Below are 17,572 nucleotides of genomic sequence, written 5' to 3'. Positions count from 1 at the left end.
AATACGATTGTTGAGGGCTCTGCGCCCGGAAGAGGGGGATCGAGGGGTGAAGCTGTGACCCAAAGTATATGTGGAACAGAACTTTGTGTTTGTTTGTTGAACGTATCAGGCCCTTGAAGGCAAGAGACTTTTATTGAAAGGAGACATAACCGTCGAAGAACCTGATAGCTGATATGGAACTGTTGGCTCGTGCTGAGAAGGCTCAAGTGTGTGCTGTGCTCCAAGGTCTCACCTTGTCCCCTGCTGAAAATGTGGAGAAGGGAGACCCCTCGCAATCACATCCTGACTTTTTATTTGTGAACACTCTTTCTTTATTGAAAACCCTATCCCACACCCTTTTAGTAATTAGTTGTAAGGAATTGGCAATAGGTTTTCCTAGTATAGGCCCTTTTATTTTGACACGATGCCACAAGGACTGCCTTATTTTCATTTGCTGGTCGACGCTTGCTCCCATCTTAGATTTGAGTTTAGGTTTGGCATTTTTCCACCCTTGAACTGTGATCACTTCTGTCTGTATTTACTGTTGCCACAATGCGTTCCTTAGACTTCCCAAATGTTCAAAGGGATAGAAAAGTCTTGAACTAGTTCTTGTCAGTTCTTCAAATTGTTCAGAAGGAAAGAAAAGTGTTAAACCAGTTCTTGTAAGTTCTATGTCAAAACAAACGTTCATCAAACAAAAATCCACTGGTAACAATTGTTCAGCTTTCTGTTGAAAAGATACCCTTCCAATCCCAGCCAAGAAAATAGCACCAATGGTAATCCTGGATATCTTCATTTCAATATTATTTGATACAGTTCAAAGAATAGGTTAACAACTTCTTCTTCTACAACTTCACAATTGGTTAGGACCTCTGCAGTATATTTGGCATAATTGTCAGGATGCTTTTTTTGGGTTGTTGCTTTCTTCTTGACAACCACCCTTCTACTACTGTTACCGTAAGAACATACTCCTTGGTTCCACAGTATGCCACTACTCCAACCAACTTCAATGTGACATCCACTGACAGTTTTATACACCACCACAGTTCAGGTACTTCTGCTTCAACTTTATACTTCAGAATAATTAGGCATAGAAAGACAAGACACTTTGACCTCTACAGGTAGGCTTCTCTCAACTTCAGCAGTCTTCAGCATCACAGATAATGTTCTTAATCTTCGTTATAAGCACCCTGCTCCCTTCCCCAGCTATGTTAACACCCTCTTGGTTCCATTAACTAGCCAGAAGCTATATTGCCACTTTTCCAGCTTCAGGAAACAATGCCATTCTTGTATCAGAGGAACCTGGACCTTTAAGAACCTCGCAGATCAGGTAGATAGATCTAAATAGGACTTGTTTCATTATGTAAAGGGTTTGCCTCTTGGCTTGGGTAATGCTTGTTCTCCTCGTCAGTACAACGACTTCTGGACTTAAAGAATAATTGTTCTGAATTCTACAAGGTTCATTCTTCAATGGAAAAACAGATTTGGGCACACGCGACCACTCTTTAAGATAGATCTTTAACCTTCAAGGGTTGTAAGTGATTGCATTTCCATGTACTATCACAGAGATGATTTCAAAGTCTTTTCGGGAAAATACAAATGCAAACATGCGACCTTCCTTTGATGCTGCATTCACTTATAACTCTTGTAAAAGTCAACATTAGTTTTTCGGAATCATTTTAACAGGCTTTCCCTTTCTAATTAGGGACACGTGACCTCTCCGGCAACAGTAAATTGTTCAACAATGGAAATAAGATGCTGTTCTTCTTACTCGAATGCTACAGCTTTCACTATTACGTGTGTTACATTTCCATTTCCACAAGGACAAATAGTTTATACTCGCTTTTGAACTTACGCAAGTTACTTAGGGCATGTTACAGTTACCAGCAAGGCTTTCTGAGTGAACCTGAACGCCAAGCTACACTCACCGGCTCCAGGAACAGTGCAGTTGCAGGGTGCTTCACTTTCCTGACTTCTTCAGCTTCTACTACTGCTTTAGGCACACTTGGGACCCACACCCTTCTGCTGCATTGGAGTCTCGTGTCCAACCACACCAATTGGGAGTCTCCTTCACTCCTCAGTCCCTCGGCTTGCCTTCTGCTACAGGCCTTGGGCTTCAGCACCGTCACGGCTCTGCAATCACAACTAGGCATACATGGGGAAAACAACACTCTCAGCATGGTTTCCTCGGTGCAGCCACCGCCATGCGGTTTTGAGAACACAGGACTCTTTCAGAACTTGCAGGTGAAATCTGCTGTCTCCACATTCCAGCATCCTTTTTGTGATCACACGACCTTGTGAATTGCCAGTTTCATGCTCTTCTACTGCGACTACTACTTCTAGCCTTCCAATTCCTGCTGCAGCTCCTTCCCTCTCTCTCCTCTCCTGCTGCAGCTGTTTATGCCTCTCAGGGTTGGCAATTGGCTTCAGGTGTTTGCCATTGGTTTCAACTGCCTGACCCTTGTAAAGCCTGTTGGACCCGATTGCCTGACTACTACATCTACATGTTTCTTCTTCAGCCCTCTTCTTCGTCTCAGTGCCTCTAGGATTCTGGGACATGTAGTATACTTCATCAAAGTTAGGTTATTCTACTACTTGAGTGGTTTTAAGGGTAGATTTAATTCCCTTATTAAATTTGAAAGAGCGTCTGTAGGGTTTAACTTTGCTAGAGGAAGGTGATTTTGGGAAGATAACATTTTCGCCATTCCTTGTAGTGTACCCTTGGTATTGAGGAGGACACTTGATTTTAGGAACCAAAAATATTGTTTCTTCTGGTATAATATGCTTTGGTGTTACAACCTTAGGGTTTACCACCTTAGATTTAAGAGGAGGTTGAGAGACATTAAAATGGCAATAAGCCATAACCTCTTCTGGCAAAGTAGTAAGAGTGTCCCTGTTAGAGGAAAAATATTGTGTCTCATCCCATGGAATATCCTCACTACCCTGGGCCCTGTATCCACCGAAGCAATCCTCCCACAGTACACCACCTCCAGGGTTGGGTTCAGGAAGCGCTTGCCTTCCCCTGGCCACCTGGGAGTAGACACTAGGCAGGGTTTCAGTGAGGGATCCGCTGGATTCTTCACACTTTCCAGTGCCAGCATGAGCATGCTTTCAGAACACATAGATCAATGATGTACAACTTCCTCTGGGCAATAACTTCCCTGCTGTAGTCATTAAACAGCATCATTTTACAATAGTCACCCCACTTCAATTTACCAAGCTCCCAGGCTCTCTTCATCAACTTTTCCTTTACAGGGAACCTCAGAAGCTTCACCAGGAAGGCACAGGCAGATGGTGACCAACAGCAGGTTTAGGGACAAGTGTACGATGAGCCCTCTCAATCTCCAGCAACTTCCCTGGTGTTAGATCAAGCGGTTTTGACAGAACCGTTTTGCAGAAAATACATTTTGTGACCATGTTCAATACCCTCTTAAAAGCTAGTAACCCTAATATTGGAGCGCCTTGAGTGTTCTCCTGCTCAGAAATCTTTTAATGGGCAGTATCCAGCATTGTCAACTATCCTGAACCTCCTTGAAGAAGGGTGATCAGACATGTCAACCAGATATGCCATTAGAATATATGTGATATATAAATATGATCTTCAGGGCAGGAGCTTGGTCCGCAGGCAGCCATTTCTCCAACTGCTAGTTTTAGAATCCAGTTGTATCCGATTATAAAATTAAGATGGATGAATTTATCTTTGATAAGAACAATAGCCTGTGCTGGATTATACTAGGGGGAGATTTCAACTGAAAATTCGAAAAGGTCCACCTCAACAGGTCCTAGACTTTTAGGAAGATCATGCCTGTGATATTCCATCCCCGAAGATGTTGGATCCTAGGACGTGTGCCCCTGGTCTTAAATAATATTTCTGGTTAGTGGAATGGCGCTTGCAGAGTGCAAATAGACCTTTTCCTTCTGATATTCTTTGCACATTTACTTTGAAAAGCTTTTAAGATTCCCAGTAATTGATGATTCTTGTGTCAGTGCCTTTAAATGGAACCTAATATTAGATTTTAAGGTAGCCTCAGACTTATTTAGTGAGCGTCATGCAATCTGTATAAAGTTAACTTGGAGATGCAAGACACTATTATCTGTTTGCTTCCCGGCCTTGGCTACTGCCAAACTATCAGGCAACAGGAGAAGTATTAGCTGCGACCCATTGAATGGACATTCCATTCTAGAGGGATTAATTGGACATAATATGCCTGTAATATTTGATTTATTGGGCCCTAATCTAAACATTGATGAACCATTTGCCATAGCTGAGGGTTTTACTGATACGATTTCCTCTAAACTTTTTAGACAGGAGCTCAAATTCCAAATGTAGTTGGTTTAATGAAAAATATAGAACAGTGAAAAGGGAGCTTTTAAGTACCTTAAATGCACCTGTCATTGTTAAACTCAAGATAATGAAAGCCTGTGCTGCATACAAAAAAAATCCTTGCTAATTGTAAAGAGGAATGAGCAATCTCTGGATGGGAGGAACGTGTTGGAGTAGTTAAACAGCCCAAATTCAAAAGCTTCTGGGAGTTGATTAATTTTGGGCCATGACAAGTGCAGGTCTTACCTGGGTGCGGTCCCGTCTGGATTTGGAGAAAATGTGTCTCTCCCCTCTTGATGGCACCATGCCAGCAGACAGGGAACACCTTCTGGCAGAGAGGCCCCAGGCAGTGAAACCAAAAAGAGTGGAACAAAACAAACCCTGAATGGATAAGAACTACTTGGGTGACAGTAGAATCCCAGGAAGTCCAATTACCAGGAGATAGGCTGTAGCTCATCATGCAAGGCAGGAAGAACATGGCGAGCAGCAAACAGCAAAAGGTACAAGGTGCCAGTAGGATCCCAGGAACTTACAGACAGGCAGACAGAAGACGGGAAACATACAGGTACAACATAGACAAGGAACATGGACAGCATCAATTATACCTACCTAAGCGTTGAGACACAAAGAGTGCCGCAGTGAAGCTGCTAATGAAGGCACCCGCGTCGTGCTCCCAGTTACCCGGAACCGGAAGTCCACCATCTGAACCGGACGTCCACCGTCTTGGTAAGGTCACATGGTAGTATGGGCGCCATCAACTTGGAAGAGGAACACTCTGGTAAAAAGAGCGAGCTGTGTGCGCTTCTGTGCATCTCTTCCTAGGTAGGAGCGTATGCAGCCACAACCTCCACGTTCCAACTGTTAAGCGAAGCATGGCAGGCCAATACATTTTATTTGCATATTTCAAGTAACTTTGGTTCTCACCCTCAGTTACTAGGGCAATCCAGACGTGGACCCCTTGCTCACTATTCTTAGAGAGGCACAGCTACACCCTATTGATGAGGTTCAACCAGACCGAAACACGTGTGTAGGTTTGCTGTTGTTACACTTGTTCAGAGGAGAATTGCCTAGCATTTCGGTGCTGGACTGCCACAGGGCAGGACAAAGACTGATATGTTTAGGATATTTCTCCTCTGTGAAAGATAGTGAGCTAAAGACTCTGGGTAAGGCTCTCATAACCAGGACCCATGTCTGGCAGAGAGTCTCCCAGGACCGCCCCTTGTTATTTGCATATTTCAAGTAACTTTGGGTCTCACCCTCAGTTACTAGGGGAATCCAGACGTGGACCCCTTGCTCACTATTCTTAGAGAGGCACAGCTACACCCTACTGATGAGGTCCAACCAGAACAAAACACGTGTCTGGGGTTGCTGTTGGTACTCTTGTTCAGAGGAGAATTGCCTAGCATTTGGGTGCTGGACTGACCCAGGGCAGGACAAAGACTGATATGTTTAGGATATTTCTCCTCTGTGAAAGATAGTGAGCTAAAGACTCTGGGTAAGGCTCTCATAACCAGGACTCATGTCTGGCAGTCTCCCAGGACCCCCCTTGTTATTAGGCCAATACATTTGGCCAGGGCTAATCGAGACCTGAAGACCCAAGTATCAGATTTGGATTGGATTACTTATTTCTCCGTTTTTTATAATCTTCCCGTGAGCGAGAAGATAATGGATTCATCTGTATCACAACCAGTTATACCTACCCAAGCTGGTGAAGTGGCTTCTCTGCATATTACTATTTCTGAATTCATTCTGGCAATACGTGGACAGGCCCCCAATAGAAGCCAGAGTCTAGATGGTGAGCCCAGATGGTATTCCGGTAGATTGGTTTAGGGCCATGGAGGATGTGTAGGCCCCCTTTTTTTTATTTAAAAGGGATAGGATTCCGGAGTCTTGGAAATGTGCGATCATTTTTCAAACCTATAAGAAGGGCTCTAATCATATAGGCCTATTTCCTTATTGTCCTCATTATTTTAAATGTTTGAAAGGGTGCTATTATCTTATCTACAAGCTTGGGTCGAATTTGAAAATACCTTGTCTTGCATTCAACTAGGATTTTTTGAAGGGCTTGGCACAAATATGCAGGTGTTGAATTTATACTTAATTATCTCTAACTCGGCCCATGTACGTAAGGAAAAAATATATCTAGCCTTTATGGACCTACGTATGGCATTTGATAAGGCCAATAGAGTTAAACTATGGGCAGGCCTACATAATCTAAAATATCCTCCCTGCCTGGTCAAGTTACTTGAACTGATTCACCTGGACACTAAGGCGTGTGTGCATTCAGGGCCTCAAGGCTACTGTTCCTTTTGGTTCTGGGGGAGACCGGCACATGGCAGGGTTGCATACTTGCACCGCTACTCTTTTCACTATATACTAATAATTTCTATGAGACGATTACTCAACTGTGAGGCTGATGTTCCCCACTTTGGTGGTTTTAGGATCCCTGTACTTGCCTATGCATATGATACAGTGTTGATTGCGAGAACCTTCTCTTCAATACCTTATAAACAAGTACTGGGAATGTATTAATAATTTAGACCTTTTACATCTGGAGTTATGTTGTTTTGGCCGCGTAGCAGAATTGACAAGATGCCCACCTTTTATGTAGGGAAGGAAACTGTTGAAGTTACTTTCACTTTTGAATATTTTAGAGTCCAATTCACTTCTAAGTGAAAACCAATACAAGGCCAGCCCAGTAGATATACTGTTGAGAATATACCTCATTGAAGTAAAACATGTGCTGAGATAGGGAGCTGATATCTGGGCAAATAAAAATATTTTGATATTACAGACCCAGTAAAATGCATTCCGGAAAAAAATACTTGGAGTCCTGGATTCCGCACCAAATTTCCCCACACATAATGAGCTGGGATTACTATTTCTTGAGGATGACATACTAATTGAACCTATATATCTGTGGTTAAATGTTCGTCAGTAAAGTAAAAGGCAATATTAATCCAAATTTTCTCATCAGTACATGATACACAATGCTTGGCTTCTTTGTGTAAACTCTCAAACAGCTAAGGTAAACCATGACTCATTTTTCACTAACCCAACGAGTTGTAATAAATAGTATGGTGCCCTGATTAAATCCAACCTGAATTAAATCCCTGTGATGTCGCTGTGTGCCACCCAGCCGCCTCTGGTCCCCATGCTTCCGCTGTGTGCCCCAGTCCCCTCTGTTCCTCCATGATGTTGCTTGTGCCCCCAGTGCCTTCTAGTCCCCTGTATTGTTGCTGTGTGCCCCTCCTCCCTTCTGGCCCCCTTATGTGCTTCGCCCCCCTGCTTTCCCTGATCCCCTCCCCCTACTTCCCCTCCCTTATCCCTTTCTTCCATTCACCCTGTCCCACTCATTGCAGGAATTTTCTTGATTCACGAAGGCTTCACCATCAATAACCTTTTACCAACGCTTGGATTTACTTTTGGACTCTCTGACTCGTGGTGCTTCACCCCCTCTATTGTCATGCTGGACCTCCCCTGGATCCCACACTTAGACTGGCCCTGAATCATGCTGTGTGCATCATCACCATGAATCCTCTTCATGACCTCTGCAACTGTATTTGCTCTCCCCTCTGCTTCTCTGCTTTTTCACTGTTTTATTCTCTTTTCTCCTCTCCTCTGTCCACCCTCCCCCCTTTTCTCTGCCTCCTCCCCCCTCCCTTACTTTCTCTGCACTTGCTCCATCGAAATTGTCCCTGGACCTAGTATCATGGTTAAAATTGTTTGTCTCCTCCCCGCCTTACTTGTTATCCCCCCCCCCCCCTCCGGCACTGCCTGAGGTGCCGTAGGGCCGAGCACGATTGTCCCTTGTTTGTTCATCTCCCTCCTTTCTCCTCCCCTCTGCCTCACCTCATGTGAATCTCCGAGATCACGTCAGGCCTAGAGCAGTAATCAACTCTGTTCCCGTCTCTCTCTCTTGTCTGTGTCTTGGCACTTGCACTGTCTGGGGTGTTGATAAACCGAGTGCGATGGTTAATCTTTGCATTCTTGTTGTTCATGGCCTGTAAGAATGTTTTTGTGTTTTCCCTTATTCCCTCCCTTGTCGCGAGGTGCTTTGAAGCGCACTGTGTGTGGGCGTTGTACGGTTTATGGTCTTTACATCAAAACTGTAGCATCGAAATGCCACAGCATCTAAACCAAAGTATTGTCTACCAATGCATCGACAGGGTATCTATTACATGAAAAAGGGCTTTTCCATCTAAACCAGTCCATCGAAAATATAAATGGACTGGTTTCAATAGAAATGCACTTTTACATGTAAAAGATAGCATTTCAATGCATTTTTTTGTATCGTTTGAACGTCATATGGAGCTGTGCAGTCCAGAAATTTCGGCACTGGCCAGCCCCTTGCAATGTTTTAATAATTTTTTTGTTTATTGTGGGAGGTTCCCCCCTAATCCCCCCAACCCCCAACCATAACCGTAATGTAACCCTTAATCTAACTCTAGCCCCAACCCTAACCCCAGCCCCAACCCTAACCCTAATGTAACCCTTAATCTAACCCCAACCCTAACCCTAATGTAACCCTTAATCTAACACTAGCCAAAACCCTAACCCTAGCCCCAACCCTAACTCTAATGTAACCCTTAATCTACCCCTAGCCCCAACCCTAACGCTAACCCTAACCCTAATGTAACCCTACTGCAAAAAAACTAATATTACTCATTTCGTTACTACCATCAAATTATAGTCAACGAAAGAGTCTTTTGATAGTAAAGATTTTTGTTGCATATAATTCGATGGAGTGGTGTTAGATGAACTAGCATTCGATGGAATGACTAGATACTGCGTTGTACGAATAAACTATCATATCATATCACTATGCTTACTCTCTACACCATCACACAATTAGAGTGCAGCTACACCCCTCGATCAATTTGGCCTAGCTGCTCACATACAAACACTATCCTATGAACACCTCATAATTCTAATAAAACGCAGCTAAACGCAGCTATACCCCACGACCAACCGGCCTAGCTGCACACATAAGTGTCCCACAGGCCGAACGCAGCCAGACCCCAGTCTTGGTGTCCACCTGCCAGACTGCACACATTGAACCAATATGAATACCACCTCATCTAATGCTAGGATGCAGCTACCATGAGGCAATCTCATCAGCTGCACACTTAACTGGTGCACCCAAGCACCCTTCAACACCCTACTCTCAACTGATCTAGACTACGGTCTCCTAAGCCATTGAACCTACCAGCGCTTTGAGGTCATACCAATGATATGTAGAGCACTATATAAATGCCAAATAACATAACATTTATTTCTAGTGAAAGAGAAACAAAAGAATTTATGAAACCCTCGAACCATTCACATGTTATGATATCTAGCAGTGTAATACAAAAATATTATTTAAGCAGGTCCAAATATGAACATGAGCGATTGCTAATTATGAGACCGAGGCTGCATTTAATTCCTTTGAGAGCAATTATGGCAGGTTGGGCAAATCCATTAAATAGTGAAACTAACTGTCCGTTATGCTGTACAACTCAGGAAGATTTGATGTATTTAATTTGTTTGTTCCCACTATACCATTCAATTGGACATAAAACAATGACTTTTATTCCCGTGATTTGCCTATTTGCCAATGTAGACCTTCATTATTATACCTGTTATCTGCTGACTCGCCCCTTGCGCCCTAGACACTTTTGATTTACCTTCAGTCAGCTTGGAAACACAGAGAGTCGATCTTAAATCTGATTGTATAGTTATAGTTAAGTTGCTGATTCCATAGAAAGAGCACTTTTTTGGCGGCTTATAAATTCGCTCTCCCTGGACGAATCCTCACCAAACTTTGCAAAATTAAGTATATGGCCCACTCTGAATTTGCAAAGTTTGGTGAGGTTTGATCCAGTGGGGGCAAAGTCATAGGGCGGTCCCAAAATGTTTTTGTTTCCCATAGACTGAATGGTGAAAAAACTTTGCTCACACCAACAGCCCAAACCCGCTGGATGGATTTTCACCTAATTTGCGGCAGGAGCAGTGGCTTGGTCCCGAAAGCGTGCTTTTGTAAATTTGGTGAAAATCCGTCCAATAGTTTTTTTTTAAAATGACCAAAAAGTAGGTCACAAAAAATTAGTGATATCTATGTCCGGTCCACGGACACACTTCCCTGTTCGGTCCGCGGACAGTGTCCTGATTGGCTAATCGGCTTGCGTCATGTCCGCGGACCTGCGACGTATCAGATTTTTGGAAACGCCCGCCATCTTGGATTCGCAGACAGTGGCCGATGTCTGTGGACATCGCGGTAAAAACATATGAAAAAACACAGCATTCCACTTGTCAAACTTATCAAATAATCTCTGGGGAGGTGAGGGGTGATGAGGATGGGATGCGATATGACTGCAAGAAGCAAAAAAAAAACTGGTGTTTTTTGCCGCAAAATTCCACGAACAGTTCGGATGTTCGCGAACAGTCCTGTGAAAGTTTGCGAATACCTCAGCATTACAGGGTTGGTGAAATGCAGTTCTTGGATGGCTTATAACTTTGGCGCCATTTAATAGAACTGCATCAAATTGTGCATGTATATTGCGGGGCTGATTCTGAGTGGGTATGCAAAGTTTGGTGGGATTCTGTCATGAGGGGGCAAAATTACAGGGGGGTACCAAAATAATGTAAAGGCTTATAAATGAGGTGCCATTTAACGAATCCTCACTTAATTTGGGAAACTGATAATAAGTTTCGCTATGAATGTTTACCCAAAGTTTGGGAGGATTTTGTGAAGAGGGGGCAAAATTGGAGGGGGGGTCCCAAAATAATGTAAAGGCTTATAAATGAGGTGCCATTTGACGAATCTACACTACATTTGGCAAACTGATAATAGATCAAGATATACATGTTTTTGCAAAGTTTGGTGGGATTCTGTCAAGAGGGAGCATAATTAGAGTGGGGGTCCCAAAATATTGTAAAGGCTCATAAATGTGGTGCCATTTGACAAATCTACACAAAGGTTTGCAAAACGATTATAGATCTAGATTTAGAGGTTTTCGTCAAGTCTGAATGGATTTTGTCAAGTGGGGGCTAGGTTATATGATGATTGTATGTGCATACATTTGACACTTTTGAAAAAATAAAACATGGGTGGATTTCCAGCAAACTTGCGTAAGGAGCATTGGCAAGGACCTACAAGCATGGTTTTGCAAATGTGCCAGTGTTTTATTATTTGACAAGTGTCATAATGTAACTACAAAAAATAGCGGTATACCTTTAGTGACGGAGGGGTAGCCTGTGGCCATGGGCAGTGGCCAGATTGTCCGGGTCATGGAATAAGGTCATGATCCGGACAATCTGGCTACTGGCCATGATCACAAGGGACAAAACATAGGATTAAAGTGGCCATGTCCACCTGGGTCTGGCTTTGTGGTAAAGTTATTCGAAATTATGATAGATTTGAAAGGGAAGAAAAATATGCTTGTGGTAATATGGTCTTTTTGCTTCTGCAGGCTGTTATGGAAAGTGAAGAGGGGCCCAGTATGGAACCCTCGCCTTCCCTTTCCATGGTGGCCATCCTGGAAAAGGATTTTCCTTCCTACACCGGGACGCTGCATCACATTTGTGATGTCATCTTTGATGCCCTGGGTGTTAGTCTTAGCAGTTCACGGTGGTGGCGCGAGTTATGGTTGCTTAGCTTACCATAACTGGCGAATTTCAGGGGATTTTCGGTTTTACTTGGAACCATAACGTCGTTTAACAAAGTTTTCTCTTTGAATTTCATAGGTTTTTATTAGTCCAACCTAACCATAACGTCACTTTAAAAAAGTTTTTTCATTGAACATATAAATATAAAACGCTTAGTTAGGTATATTTCTGTACTCAGCTGATGCAATTTATTAATGTTAGTTTGCACTCTGCTGTCTAAATGGCAAAGTGCTGCACCTCTGTTTGCCCTTCCACTTCAACAAAAGCTATAATTTCAACAAACAATGTATCAGTGTTAGTTTGCCCTATGCGGCCCAAATCGCAAAGTGCACCTCTGTGTGCCCTTCCACTTCAACAACAGCTATCATTTTAACAAACAGCCGATGCAATGTATCAGTGTTAGTTTGCCCTCTCCTGTACAAATGGCACAGTGCACCTCTGTGTGCCCTTGCACTCCAACAACAGCTATCATTTTAACAAACAGATGATGCACTGTATCAGTGTTAGGTTGCCCTCTGCTGTCCAAATGGCAAATTGCACCTCTGTGTGCCCTTCCACTTCAACAATAGCTATAATTTTAACAAACAGAATGAGCACAGTTCTACGCGGTCACCTTCACCTTCCACTATCACAAACATTCAGAATAATTTCAAGTTACTTCTTTCCACCCCGACTTCTCTTCACACAGGGCATGGTGGTTCCAATGTCAATGAACAGTAAATTACCGGCTCAACATTTCAGTCACAAAAGGGCAAAAAGCTGTAGGTCGAATGCCTCCTCACGAGCTAAAACTGAAAGTAGGTGCTGTAATTATGATACTACAAAATGTTAAGCCATCACAGGGACTCTGCAATGGAACAAGGCTGACAATTACGCATCTACAAAGACACATCATAGTGTACTTGATGTAACTTAGATACTGTTCTTACACCGAGCATACCTCTCATTCCATCTGATACAAATATGCCTTTCAAATTCAAAAGAAGACAGTACCTTATACGTTTAGCCTTTTCAATGACTATCAGCAAGTCCCAGGGACCCAAGCCCCCTTCCTGGAAGTGATTAGTGGCAATTCTGATGTTTAAGAAGCGGGACAGAAGTGACCCTATGAAGTACTGACCGATATTGACCATTAAGATATACTAGAATGGCGTACGTTACATCGGGAACAGCTAGTATATATTATTAGGAATGTGTTTGATTAGGGGCTGGTTTTTGATAAGCTCTCTTTTAATATCTGCTAAGGATTATTTTGTTATGCTCTTTTTAAGTGTATCTCCAAGTGATAGGATGTATTTAGTCTAATGTAATGTAATATGTTATTTGTATAGCGCCTAGTGCCATTGGCAGGGCCTCAAAGCGCTGTAGGTGAATGCCCTTGGGGGACTGAACTCTGAGGTATGAGGGATTGTTCATGTGTGCATTTTTGTCATGATCCCTGCTTCCAAGGGGTCAGGACTTGCCCCACGACCTTGGAAGCAGGCCCATAACTCTGATCCCAGGAACCAGCCAGTCCCTATTGGGACCTTTTGGACCTTGTCCTGGCGCCAGTGGCGCCAGGCTCATGAAGGTGACTGGTCCCGGCACAGGAAGCGCCGGGCTCATATTAGATAAGAGTGCTTGGTGGACCTACCTGTAGCAGACCATGCTGCTTACTTACCAGCTAGCTGGTCTCCTGATCCTTCTCTGCCTGGGACTACTTTTTCTGTCTGGGTGGAGCAGGAGCCACTCCCTGGAAGCAGAACACAGGAACTCTTCTAGAAATCTGGAACTCTTTTTCTTACCTGGGTGAGGCCGTGGAAGAAGACGCCTAAGCACTACAGAAGGCTATTTAAACCACACCCGATTGGTTTCACGTGCTTCGCGTTATTCTGCATCTGCAGCAGGACGCTCACCGTGTCAGCTCCAGGAAACCTCCAGCTCCTGATCCTGTGAACACGAAATCACCTGCTGGGATCCAACCTTCAGTCTTCTTCAGTCTTCAGCAGCTCCTGCAAAACAAAGGCACAGGTTAGGCTAAAGCAAAGGCAGCGCATCTACTTACCTAATCCCACGGCAGCATCCAAGGCGCCTTTCTCAGCCTTTCTCTTCCGGCATCCGACATCTGCAAAGAGAAAGAACATCGGTCAGTAATATTTAACTACAAAGTCTGCTTACCTGTGTTACGCCCGTTCCAACTCAGCTCGCGCTGCATTCCGGCACCTGCAAGACAAGATACATCGGTTAGTAACGCTTAGTTACAAGACTGCTTACCTGTGTTACGTTCGCTTCCAATCTGTTCGCGCTGCACCTCGGCACCTGCAAAGACAAAAGAGACATTACGGTGCATTCTACAGCGCTACTGCAGTCTTTCTACTTACGTGCCATTAGAAGGATAATCTTCACCGCCACAGCATCTGAAAAGGAAATGACATAGACTTTAAAGACTTAAGACTTTTGAAAGAGAAGAGAACAATCTAAAGGGAACTTAAATACTTACAAGGCACGCTTGTGCAATAACGGCGTCTTCTCTCTCAGCTAACCCTCTGCTATCAAGAGGCAGAGCTCGCATCCAGTGAAGCAACTGGACCCAGCGCCCCTGCACAAGACGCAGGATGGAGAGCCCGGCATTTACCTATCTAAGGTAATCGCAATTATCAGCCCAGTTCCACGGGGAAAAAAGGGCGAGAGGGGCTAGGAACTTTCCCAACCTTCCAATCACTAATACCTTGGTTTACCCTTGCAGACACCTCACTCTTCAGCTTAAACTTTCGGTGAGAAGGGGGCCCTGTCCGGGAGCAAAACAAATCCTGCGCCTAACACTGAAGACGGTATCCCCACCAGATCAAGGCCTGCGCCTCCGAGGGAACCAGGTGAGCGTTACAATTTTAGCCAGTATGAAGGTAAGTAGGGTTGGCTAAGTCCCTGCTAGCGACCCATGAGCACTGGCTAGTGGAGGGTGTTGTGAAGGCTATCGGGAGAGTATGGAAGTCAAGGAGACTGATTATTTGTCCAGCTAGAGCAAATTCTTGCTGTGGGATTTAGCTGCATTCTAGTGGCAGAGCTGATGTGTGATATGAGATCAATTGTTTATGAGTGTGGGTGGGTGGCTGTGCCTTGGGGGGATACAGCTTACCTTCATTGAGATGAAGTGTGATACATACCAATGTGTTATAGATGATTACTTATTTGGTGGAGTGCTGGTCCTGTCGCGCGGGTCTATGGGAATCCTTTCTGTGCGTGCTCAGTGCTTTCTTGGCATCTCCTCATGTGAATCATTGATGGCCCCGCCTACCTGTCCAGGGTTCACTTAGATCATGCAGGACACAGGAGTGAAAAGCCAGGTCTTCAGTACCTTCCAGAAGGCGATGTGTTCCTCTATGCGGCAGATGCTAAAAGGGATAGAATGCCATATTGTGGGTGCTTGGGCGGAGAAGGAGGATCCCCCTATTCTGGTCAATTTGGCGGAAGGGATGACAAGGAGAATAGGTGTGCCTGATCTCAGGCTTTCTGTTTGGTCTGCATGGATTGAGCTTGTGTTGCAGATATTCTGGGCCTGTGTTGTGTAGAGCATGGTGGGTGATGCACATGACCTCTACGGTGGACCGACGGCCAACAGGGAGCCAGTGCAGAACTTAGAGGGCGGGTGTGATATGCTCTCTATGGCCTAGGACCAGGAGGAGCCTGGCAGCAGTGATTTGGATGCATTGGCGTTTTCTGAGTTGGGATGCAGGCGTGCACGGTATTGGGAGTTGGCATAATCAAGGGGAGAGGGGACGATGGTCGTGATTGCAGTCACTCTTTGGGGGTTGGTGAGGTAGAGGAAGATGTGTCAGAGAATGTGTAGATGAAGATTGCATGATTTTGATACAGAGTTGATGTGATGTGATAGTGTCAGATCTGCAACCATGGTGCATCCAAGGTTATTTCCTGTGTTGGAGGTGGGTGGGAGTGGGCCAAGGGGTGGGTCGGGGAAAGATGGCTGTCTTCCCACAGATCATGATTTCAGTTTTTCCGGGGTTAAGGAGGAGGTAGTTGGCTGTCGTCCAGTGGTCGATTTCTGTGAGTCATGCAGCGAGGTCGGGGAGGGGTTTGAAGTTTCCTTTGGGATCTTGAAGATGATTTGGTTGTCAGCTGCGTAGTTGTAGCAAGACAAGCCTTGCAAGTGGATGAGTGTAGGGAGGTGGCCCAGATAGATGTTAAATAGTAGGGGTTATGGAGAGGCGCCCCGTGGTACTCCATTGATGACTGCGTGTGGAGTCAAGGAGAAGGGAGCCATGTGTGTCATTTGGGATCTTTTGGAGAGGAAGGATTTCCACTTCAATGCTGCATCCCTGATGCTGAGAGAAAGGAGTCTGTCCGTGAGGGTGCACTGGTTGATAGTGTCAAAGGCCGCTGAGAGGTCGAGAAGGATACGTGTGGCACAACCTTCCGAGTCTGAGGTTCTTTTGAGATGATCCCAGATAGACACTAGGGAAGAGTCAGTTCCTCATAGGGGTCTGAAGCTTGGCTAGGCACGGTCAAGGAGCAGGTTAGATTCATTGAAAAGGTATGCTGGGAGTGGGCTGATTGGTCGATTAGTTTGGCTGGCCCCAACACCCATCTATGGATCTATACATGCAGGCTCTATGTATACTGGGGTGCTGTGAACAGGGGTACCACTCAATTCCCCCACACTGCCTCTGAGGTAGGCCTGAATTTGGCACTGCCTGGGTAGGCTGTCTACCCCAGGTTAAGAGGGCCCCCCTTGACAGGGTCAAACCCATCACCTTCTCACACCTGTACACAGTGAAACAACTATTTATTTAGGGAAAAGGACACCCAGCCCAGGGAGATCAAGAAGTCCTCTGGTCTAATGGGAACTAGCCTCGTCACATTAAAAGAGCTATTTCCCATTAGTCAAACGGTCCTGACCAAGAGGTCCTCTTGTCTAATAGAAACAAGCATGTTGACAATGAGCCAGATATTTCCCATTAGTGAAACGGATCTCTTAATGCTGAGCGACCAAGGTGGCCTCTTCTTTAGTGGGACCACAAATGCCGCTAAGTATACAGAACATCTCTAGCTCTGAGGCCAGAGATAGTAGGTGTGTTCTTGAGGGGTGGGGTGGGTGTTAAACCACCATGCCCACCCATGATGTATTAACCAAACTTTAACTTTCCATTGAACGGCATTAGCTGAATGAATGGTTTGGAGGTTGTGACGAATCGAGGAATTTTCCCCAAGGGGGAGCCTTTCCCTGTGAGGCTCGGGTGGTGTGCCCGCTACGCAATAACCTCCCTAGTAGTAGAGGCAAGCAGGACCTCACCAGGAGATATTCCCCCGTGGGAACAAGGACTACCTGCTCGATGAGGAACTTTATGCCCAAATATCTCAACAACAAAGTTAGTGGAACCTGCTGGTAAAAAATAGGATGAATCAATATACATTTTCTTCTGTGATAGTTCACCTGAGAAAAAGTACCTGTCTGGTACTGTGACGAAGAAAGCCAATCGAACAATAATGAACACCAGTCCAGTAGAAAAGACGGTCTGTAACATTATGCAGGGGAAGCACCAGCATCATAATTATTGGAGATGGAGACGCTAGTAAGAGAGAAACCCAGGAAACTCAAAGCTACCGTGGCAGCAAAGAGAGCGA

The sequence above is a fragment of the Ambystoma mexicanum genome, chromosome 11 (assembly GCF_040938575.1).
Source record: "Ambystoma mexicanum isolate Mex_15411 chromosome 11, UKY_AmexF1_1, whole genome shotgun sequence".
Lineage (NCBI taxonomy): Eukaryota > Metazoa > Chordata > Amphibia > Caudata > Ambystomatidae > Ambystoma > Ambystoma mexicanum.
This window is presented reverse-complemented; position numbering follows the sequence as displayed.